The sequence below is a fragment of the Dendrobates tinctorius genome, unplaced genomic scaffold (assembly GCF_039654945.1).
Source record: "Dendrobates tinctorius isolate UK_male_01 unplaced genomic scaffold, ASM3965494v1 ptg000062l, whole genome shotgun sequence".
Classification (NCBI taxonomy): Eukaryota; Metazoa; Chordata; class Amphibia; order Anura; family Dendrobatidae; genus Dendrobates; species Dendrobates tinctorius.
Genome location: NW_027361730.1, coordinates 4,360,085 through 4,371,071, shown reverse-complemented (window position 1 = coordinate 4,371,071; position 10,987 = coordinate 4,360,085). Strand labels below are relative to the sequence as shown.

The window sequence follows — 10,987 nt, the reverse complement described above, 5'->3', positions numbered from 1 at the left end:
GCGCTGCCCGGGCATTTTAACTAACTGTGGTTAGTTATAGCAAATTATAATTATCCTCCATCCCATAGTCCCGTGCCCATATACCCAACATACATATCTACGATACCATAGGCCCATGCCCATATACCCATCATACATATCCTCCATCCCATAGTCGAGTGCCCATATACCCATCACACATCCTCCATCCCATAGTCCCATGCCCATATTCCCATCACACATCCTCCATCCCATAGTCCCATGCCCATATACCCATCATACATATTCGCCATCCCATAGTCGAGTGCCCATATACCCATCACATATCCTTCATCTCATAGTCCCATGCCCATATACCCAACATACATATCTACGATACCATAGGCCCGTGCCCATATACCCATCATACATATCCTCCATCCCATAGTCGAGTGCCCATATACCCATCACACATCCTCCATCCCATAGTCCCATGCCCATATACCCATCACACATCCTCCATCCCATAGTCCCATGCCCATATACCCATCATACATATTCTCCATCCCATAGTCCAGTGCCCATATACCCATCACACATCCTCCATCCCATAGTCCCGTGCCCATATACCCGTCATACATATCCTCCATCCCATAGTCCAGTGCCCATATTCCCATCACACATCCTCCATTCCATAGTCAACCATAATGACATCATAATGAGCGGCGGGGCTTGCAACCTATGATGACATCAGCGTCGCCATGGCAACCATTATGACATCATAATGAGGGGCGGGGCTTAATACACACACACATTTTCCCCATTATGTAGATAGGGGCAAAATTGTTTGGTGAATTGGAACGCACGGGGTCAAAATTTCGCCTCACAACATAGCCTAGGACACTTTCGGGGTCCAGACGTGTGATTGTGCCAAATTTTCTGGCTGTAGCTGCGACGGTGCAGATGCCAATCCCGGACATACGGACATACACACATACATACATACATACATACATACACACACACTTGAGCTTTATATATTAGATAGGGTGCATTATACTATTATATATGACTTTGGGGTGCATTATACTAATATGAATGACTATGGGGGCAGTATGGAGAGACATTGGAGCAATATAGAGATGCATGGGGGCAGTATTGAGAGACATGAGGCAGAATGGGAGGACACATTGGGGTCCAGAATGGGAGGAGAAGTGGGGACCAGAATGTGTGGCATTATTACTTTAGGGGCTAATTGAAGGCTATTTTTTTGAGGATACTGTTTTCAGTGTGGGGGAGGGGAGATCCTGCTACTGTGCAGGGCGACACGGTCGCTTTTTTTCTTCATCTGGCGTAGTGTGGAGGTTGGGGAAAAATTGGTGAATGTGCTCTAGATAACTGTGTTATTTTCTGCAGAGACAAGTCCTGGCTGGAAGAAGTGATGGCGGACTGTGCTGGATGAAGATGAAGGACTTCAACTAGAGATGTCACCGGTGAGTCAGTGTGTTTCCTGTATACTGACACTATACACTGTATACTATATAAAGAGCTCCTGTATATAATGTCACTGGTGATCACTATTATCTGTGCAGTGACACTATATACAGAGATCCTGTGTATGTCATTGGTGAACATTGTATTACTTGTACACTATATGCTATATACAGAGCTCCTGTGTATAATATCACCGGTGATCACTGTATTACGTGTACACTGATGCTGTAAACTGTGTACTATACCTGTGTATAATGGCACTTATGGTAAAATTAGTATTGTGTTTTATCAGTATTGTAGTATTTGGTCACTATGTGGTGGTATTATGTGATCCGGTCATGGTGTTGTGGTATTTGTCCCTTGAATGTGGTATTAGTCGGTCACTATGTAGTGGTAATATTTGGTCAGGCCATTGTGTAGCGGTATTTGTCCTTTGCATGTGGTTTTATTTGGTCACTATGTGGTGGTAATATGTGGTCTGGTCATGGTGTGGCAGTATTTGTCCCTTGTATGCGGTGTTATTGGTCACTATATGGTAATAATATGTGGTCCAGCCATGGTGTGGTAGTTTCTTGTATGTGGTATTATTGTTCATTTTAAAAAATGTATGTGACACATTCCCTTAAAGAATCATAAAAATATATCTAAAAAGAGTACAGGATATCTTAAGAAATGTTTAATAGGTTAGAGTAGTGTATGGCCCGGCCAAACGAGTCTACCTTGTTGTGGTGGAGGCTTAAAAAAATCTTTTAGCCAAAGTGAGAGCTGCTGGCTCGCTATGTGATCTGGTGTTAAATGTGAACTGTTAATGTGTGATTGGCGAGGACGTAGTGCAGAAGTGGAGATTTTCTAAGAGTGGGTGGTGGGACTGTGGAAGGTTTGAGGGTTGGAGGCAGAGCTGGGGGGGAGCCTGGGAGAGTCTCAAGGGGGCCCGAAAAATTTGCCAGTATGGGGCCCCGAAATTCCTGGCGGCAGTCCTGATAGGGGCTGCTTGACACATTGTTTCTTCTGGAAAGATGGACAGGGACCCACATAGACGGAAGGTGGTGTCAGGTCTCAGGTGCACTACTGAGGTGGACTAGAAATCCCTGAGACTGTTAGAATCAGTGGGCTTTGGGGTGGTCCAGGATGAGCTAGCGACAGGACTGAAGAGGAGTTGTGCTAAGAAGAGTGAAAATGTGAATTGCTATTCCCTATCCCACTTGTACCTGCCTGATAAACTTGAACTGTCTAGTAATTGTTTGCCTGTTAGGCTATGTGCACATGTTGCGGATTCTGCTGCGTTTCTGCAGCGGTTTTGGCCCTGTGGAAACGCAGCAGTTCCGCTGACATGGTACAGTACAATGAAACCCTATGGGTTTTCAAAAACGCTGCATTTTTTTCCGCGCGGTTTTGCTGCGGTTTATAAACCGCAGCATGTCAATTGTTTGGGCGGATTCCGCAGCGGTTTCACACCTTTACCATAGTGCACAGGGGAACAAAAGACTGCACCCCACACCCTACAGCACGCTGGGACTGGGACGCCCATTGTCTGGAAAACACCAGATCCAAATTGGACAGAAGCTCGGTCATAACTACGGCTCTGTGCGACTTTACACATCTTGGGAGGGGGGGAATGCTACAGTTTTATGGACGCTCCAGGAATTTCGGAACCCTGGAATCAGAGCACAACTTGAAGCTCCTGGGTCTCGGTGCAGGGAAGCTTGGGGCCCCCTCAGTCATCAATGCTGGGGTGCCACAGTAATGCCGGTCCTGTAAACAGCACAGTGGTGGGTACACTATCATAGGCAGAGGAGACAGTGACTGGGAGGGGAGCTGGAGGGAGATCTAGTGACAGAGAGGAGGAGGAGGGGGATGACTGTGAGGTAGGTGGGGGAGGGAAGGAGGGAGAAACTCCGACATGGGGCTGGCTCGGTAATGGAAAGCATAGTGAGGCGAGATGAGGTGGGATGCAGTGCAGAGAGCGGGCTCAGCATGGATGGGGACCGGTAAGTGACGCTGTTACATGTGTGCTTTCACCGTATCTAGGACTTCCCAGGATTTGGACATGTGTGTGGGTACATTCCCAGCCTTGCTGCAGTCTAAGTGCGTCGTGTGTGGCCGCCACTAGTGAGCTGGCTGGGGCTCGTACACACTGCGCTCTTCTCACCGCACTGGCCATAGAATGAGGAGCGCTCGTGCCATCATGACAATTAGTCGTCTGGCAGAACCGATAGATTCTGAAATCTCTTCATATCGTCACTGATCGTATCTGACAATTGGACAAGTCGTACATGATAATGGTGCATTGAGCCTGCTCCGGTGGATTCCCGACACATGATGATACAAGTCCAATTTGCACATATTTTTTCCAATCTATATACAATTATAAGTGCCCTGCTTCTAGAAAATCAATAGCCTTCTCCATAGATCACTCTGGCCATGCGGGGCATGGCTGCTGTATACCTTTCTTGTGCACTCTGTACATGTTAACCCATTGGATACATTGGTAAATTAACCTCATAAAGCCATTTGCCAATGTTAGTCTGCCTGACAGCTTACACGATGTTTCCTTACGCGACTCTGCTACATTCGACACAGATGTTTTGTATTTTCCTGCAATTTACGATTAGGATGATTGAGTAAAATGCTGCAATTTACTAGAACCGAACATTCGCAGCTACATGTGGATTTCCAATACACAAGAATGAAATGATACATCTGCCCATTTAGATGCCCAAGAAGTGGGCACTTGCTGTGGAGCAAATACTGATACTATCAGTCGTATAATAGCTGTTGTTTTGGTGGGTGCATTCGTGGACCATTGTATCGCTGCAGTGGTGGACAAATTAGATGTTTGGAGGCAGTAAATCTATCAGGTTTGTGGCACAGCAAAACAGAATCAAGGTCCATAAAAGAAAGATGCTAGTGGCAAATTTCACCGGTTCCTTGGATTTGTCGGCCCTAAGGACATGTATATTTTCTCCACCCTAGGGTAAATTGTAATTCTTTCACCTTGCCACTGTATTACCTATGAAGGTCATACAAGTATACCACCACTTCAGCTTTGAGAACCATCCTATGCAGCTATTCATGATGATACGTTGGGGCACTTCCATCTTTTGGCTTTTCTGAAGCTCAGATCCAAGTGATCTAGACTCTTGTGATCTAGACTCTTTATCGTTTCTTAAACCCTATCATTCCTGACATCTCTGTGACGTGTCGAAAGAGATGGAAAATAAAGTCTATAGTGAATGTAGTCCAGAGTAGCAACTAGAGTATATGATTTAATTCAGTGCAGACAGAACATTTTTATTGCAGGAGCTCAGTTGTCTCGAGACCATTATGGTCCCACTACCTTGGGCTCCTATGAGCAAAAAATCAGTGCTTGGATATTGAAACTTGTGTTGTATGTTAAAGGATACTCCATGATACATGAAATTCATGCCATACTGGGATGCAGCCATATTGAACCACGTCTTTTTTTTTTTTTTTTGTAAAATCTATTTTTATTGATATCAACATAGCCAGACATTATATGCTCTTGAAACAAGTTATATGCTCAAGGTTGGAGTGAACATAAATGTAATGAAATGACAAAGCATAGATTTAAAGTTCACAGATAGGAAATGTATCCTGACAGTACGACTTTGCTTTATTAAACTGAGAGTTTGACAACCTACTTATGAGATGGTTTCACATCAGTGAAAAGTCATCTGAAACCACCCATTTTGACGACAAAGAATAATCGTATGCTGTGTCGGTAAAGTGAACAATTCTTTGAAATGAACGATTGTTCGTTTCAGCTGATCACCTACCGTTCATAAGACCAATCAGGCAGGTTAGATTTTTTGGGCTGGTCGTAACCACTTACATCGGGATGCAGTTTATTCACCAATGAATAACCCGTTTGTCAGCCCATTTCTTTCACGTCATTATGGCCATTTTAAACTAATCCATAAAGACACAAATACGTAAAACTTAAGAGATAAAGTTTCCTTATATACTCTGTTTCAGTCCCTTTGATGTTGACCAATACCCTAGGATGGGATGCTGTGGGTGAGAACGCGGGAGAGGTGAAACCACTTAAAATGTTAAAGAAAGCATGACTCTAGTATTCTTTACAATAGAGCATTGCTCCCATGAGCTAGTTGGCATAATTGGACTTGAGAGGAGTTTCTCCCAATACTCTCATTGAAACAAAGTCACTTGAGCATAGACGATTAACATGAATGAAACTAAAATTGCGCATACACTTTAGGTAGCATTCACAGGTGTCTCCTGACTTGCTCACACAACAAAGCTTAGCTATATGCCCTCAGATACATCAGATATGACCAAACGATTGCTTGTCCAAAGGTTATTTCCCTAGATTCTTCCATACACAGGAGTGCTCAGCTCAGCCAACTCACACATCTATAGTAAGAGGGGGTAGATGGTTAGAATTATCTATTAGCTATTTATTCGTATTATAAATACACACAGATAAGGCTTGTATGATGTGGCACTCACACAGTTACGTGCAATGCACCATGATGGCTAAAGGTTTCATTACATTACTGCAGGTCTGGCCTGCAGAGGCAAATCTAGATTTTCTGGCACACAAAGCAAAAATTCAGTTATAAGCCCCCTCATATACACAGCTTATAAGGTTTGAGTGATCATCATGTGACCACTCATAAGCAATTTGAATACTTAGTCACATGCCGACAAGCTACTCTTCCCAATTCTCTCATTGTTCAGTTAAATACTGCATCACCGGCGGCGGCTTCATTGAGAGAAACAGGAGAAGCTAGATGGCATGTGTCCAGTGTATGAAAAGTAAGAAAATCACGTGTGATCACGTGATGACTGTTGGAACTAGCAAGCAGAATCCTGACAGAGAGTGTATTACTCGCTTTTAGGATTTGACATGCCACAGTGCTTAATTTTTTATAATTAATGGTCTTAACATAAATACTGATGTGGTAATCCTTAACTGTCAGATGGCACAGTACTTTATTAGCATAGCCATATATCACGTTATCTGACAAGTTACTGATAAGTATAGCATCAGAACCAAGCACAGCATTACATCATCAGAACTATTAATATTACAGAAATACAGCTTCACAACCACCATCATTACAAAAATACATAATCAGAACCACCATCAGTACAGGAATACATCACTAGAAGCACCATCAGTACAGGAATACATAATCAGAAGCACCATCAGTACAGGAATACATCACTAGAAGCACCATCAGTACAGGAATACATCACTAGAAGCACCATCAGTCAGGAATACATCACTAGAAGCACCATCAGTACAGGGATACATCACTTGAAGCACCATCAGTACAGGAATACATCACTAGAAGCACCATCAGTACAGGAATACATCACTAGAAGCACCATCAGTACAGGAATACATCACTAGAAGCACCATCAGTACAGAAATACATCACTAGAAGCACCATCAGTACAGGAATACATCACTAGAAGCACCATCAGTACAGGAATACATCACTAGAAGCACCATCAGTACAGGAATACATCACTAGAAGCACCATCAGTACAGGAATACATCACTAGAAGCACCATCAGTACAGGAATACATCACTAGAAGCACCATCAGTACAGGAATACATCACTAGAAGCACCATCAGTACAGGAATACATCACTAGAAGCACCATCAGTACAGGAATACATCACTAGAAGCACCATCAGTACAGGAATATATCACTAGAAGCACCATCAGTACAGGAATATATCACCAGAACTTCCAACAAAACAGAAATTCAACATCCCCAGATCTACCATCAGTACATGAATTCTTCAACAGAATTACCATCAGTACATGAATACAGCACCAAGCTTAGTACAGCGATCAATTGTAATGTCAGGAAAGCCCCATATACAGATGTATTGCATGCAGCTACAGTTCCCAGTATGTCTTTAACATACTATATGTAAGGAGTTATACTGAGACAGGATGAGAGGCAAATCATACTGAGACAGGATGAGAGATACAGTATGTAAGGAGATACTGGCAGTTGTTGTTAACAGCCATCATCAAACTATACAGGAACCACAGTACTGATGAGAAACAGTCACTATCACAAATAAACATTTATATCCAGGTACCTTATAGGTGACATATTCTCTGATTGGAGTCATTCTCTTTCTTTCCGTCTCCATCTTGTTCAGACGCCATGATGGCTTTTCACATCCAGAGCTTCTCTCTGCAGACTTTTCTTTTCTTCAGTCTTCTGCTGCACATCCTGACTCTGTGCCCTTAAAAATAACAGCGTTGTTATAATGCTCCTGAATAAAAAATATTTGCCATACTCTGTTTCCCTGAATTTTTTCCCCTCACAGTCCCCCCCCCGCATAAAATCTGATCCCCACATTATCCCTCTTATAGTACATGACCTCTACACTGCTCTCTGCTAAAAAAAATATTGCCTCTACACTCTTTTCTTTTCTATACTGAGCTTCATCTTCTCCCTGTCCCCTCTCACTGTGTCTCACCTATACTGCCAAATCTCTGTATTGTGCCCCGTCATCACATTCCCTCCAAAATACTGTGCCCCCTCACACTTTTCTCACCCATACTATCTCTCACATTTTCCTTCCCCATGTTGCTCCCTCACACATTTCTCACCCTATATGGACCCTTCACATTTTCTACCTACTGACCCCTCACATATCCCCCCACATACTGTCTCCTCACACTTTCCCCCTCCACCCATACTGTCTGCTCACACATATACTCCTCCCCTCACCCATACTGTATCCTCACACATTTCCCCTCAATTTGACAAACCAACTCTGAGAACAGCTGAATCCACACTTGGGAGGCTCCTTAGACCTCTGCTTTAGGTGGCCTGACAGCACGCCCTCTCTGCCAGTTGCACCTCTTTCCCAATTTACCTATATACAGAAAAGCTTGCCATACACATTAGATGTCTGTCTGTTGAACAATGTTATTCAACCAACAGCCATCTCAGCTGACTCTCTCATACACAAGAGGACATGGGCGATGGACATCTCTCCCGACGATCAGTCGGCTGACACCCTCATACACATTAGACCGTCGATAGCGCAGGATTCAGACAACATTAGTCTAATATATATGGGGGCCTTAATGCTCATCCAAGCACTCCTGCGTTCTTTATAAGAGAGATGCTGTCAGACTCTTCAGGTGGTGGCTTATCTACCAGAGAACAAATCTCCCAACGTAAATCCGACATACATATTATCTGTCGGGGAGGGGTGGAGTCAGGAGACCCCCCCTACACATTAGACTGTTAGCTGATCTCGCTGTCATCGGCGGTGATGGCTGGCTTTAGTTTAATGTGTATTGGGGCCTTTGAGATGAAGTCCTTGCGAAGCCTACAGCTTTGCTAGATGTGGTCTTGCGATACTGCAATGTAGATATCATTTATAGTCAATGCATGCTTTACCATAAGATATCTTTACTGGTGGACACTAAAATATGTATTAGATGATTGGTATACACATCGATAGCCATGTTCCCGCTGCAGTAGACCTCTCACGTTCTAACAGAATTATACACCTGCTCCATGCCCCTTGGCTATGTTAAACCATTTCTAACTTCTATCCACTGACTGTAGCTGTAGGAATGTGCACAATTCTGTGCCTCACGATATTCGCAGTCCGGTGCGTGTCAGTGTGACATTTTTTATTTGTTTTACTAATTAAAAAGGCTTCAAGAATATGGTGGCCCATGTAGGTTAGCCTGCTGGTGTAAACTTGGACAGGTAACTGGGCAGGAAAGACGGTCAACAAATCCCATCAAGAATGCAAAATGAGAGAATGCAGGGGTTTTATTTAAGGGCTCAACTATAGTATTACAATTAGGAATCGATACTGTAAAGTTTGTACAAAAGTAATATATCATTTCAGAGATTTCATAACAACTGAGAAATGTTTGCTGAAATTTTCTAGTCTAGAAAAATATCTAATTGACTAATCACTAGAGATGAGCTAATTTGTTTGGATTTTGTCCCTGAATCTGACTTTGACATATTCGAGCAATATTCAAACACTATCTGTGCCGAATGTATGTCTTATGATTGGTTCCGAGCATATTCGGTAATTTCTACTCCCATTGAATCTAATGACGTTCGGCTGTGTTTGACGAATATTGAAAAAACAATATTCGATGCCGATCGTATTCGGAACCGGATCCAAACAACTTTGCTCATCTCTACTGATCACTGTTTTAGGCCTCAGGTAAGGTCCGTGTTTATACGAGGACTCTAGAAACCAATATGAGCTGTTTAGTAGCCCAGAAATAAGCAACGTGGATTAGTTTACTTTGACTTGCTTGTTTGGTCAACAGCATACAGTTATTTTCAATAAGAAGAGGAGAGTAAAAACCCCATACATGTTAGATTAAAGCCCCGTCACACATAGCGATCTCGCTAGTGAGATCGCTGCTGAGTCACAAGTTTTGTGACGCAACAGCGATCTCACCAGCGACATCGCTGTGTATGACAGCTATCAGCGACCGGCCCCCCTGCCGGGTATCGCTGATCATTCATGAAAGGTCAGGACTTTTTTTTTGGGTCGTTGGTCTCCCGCTGGCCAGCACGCATCGTTGCGTGTGGCAGGCGGGAGAGCAACGACCAGCGATCAGCGCGCTGGTAACCAAGGTAAACGTCGGGTTTCAAAGCAGCGCGCTCGGCGTCGCTGGTGCTGATCGCTGGTGAAGCTGCCTGTTTGACAGCTCACCAGCGATCATGTAGCGACACACCAGCGATCCTGACAAATTGATATCATTGTCAGGATCGCTGGTGAGTCGCTATGTGTGACGGGGCCCTAACAGTGGCTGATCCTGCCAAGATCAGTGGTCTCAGCCAACAGTCCAATGTATATGGGACTCCTGACTCTAAAGGCCCCGTTACATTTAGCGATGCACCAGCGATCCCGACAACGATACAACCTGGTCAGGATCGCTGGTGCATCGCTAAATGGTCGCTAGTGAGCTGCCACACAGGCAGATCTCACAGCGATGTAGCGACGCAGCAGCGGTCGTTACTTACCTTTCAGACGCGGCGATCCTGACATCCTCCCGCCCGCGTCCACGCGTCCCTCGTCGGCGCCAGCAGGAAGCGGCCGCCGAGAAATGGAGCTGCGCGATCAGCGACAGACAGCGGGGGAGCCGGTCGGAGGTAAGTATCACACATAATCAGTGACGCTTTAGCGATATCGCTAGCGATCTCGCTATGTGTAAAGGCCCCTTTAAAAGATGATGTTGGGGGGATAAGAATCTGGCATGTCCAATTTCAGATTGCAGGTCTTTCTGTTCTCGAGAAGATAAATCGCCACCAGATGAGTCTGTCAGGAGCTGGCTCATAGAGAATATAGGAGCGCATGGCAGAAGGAGCACGCAATATATGGAGGAGTTGGGAGAGAACGATTAGCCAGGTGCCAGGTACTTCTGATGACAGCTTGTGTCCAGGGAGAAACAAAAGTATTGGACACTGTAATTCAACTTGCTTAATCCTTCTCTCCAAATATCATCTGACCGACGAGAGTCAG

The 10,987-nt window shown here is 44.2% G+C and overlaps 1 protein-coding gene across 2 annotated transcripts in view; it reads left to right on the top strand.

Moving 5' to 3' along the window:
- The first annotated feature begins 3,329 nt into the window (after window positions 1-3,329).
- The window catches only part of PRRT4 (proline rich transmembrane protein 4), a 73,579-nt gene continuing 65,921 nt past the window's right edge, over window positions 3,330-10,987 (top strand). For both annotated transcript variants that reach the window (XM_073579228.1, XM_073579234.1), the window contains exon 1: window positions 3,330-3,440. The gene's annotated coding sequence lies outside the window, so the exon portion shown is untranslated. The remainder of the gene's footprint in view (window positions 3,441-10,987) is intronic.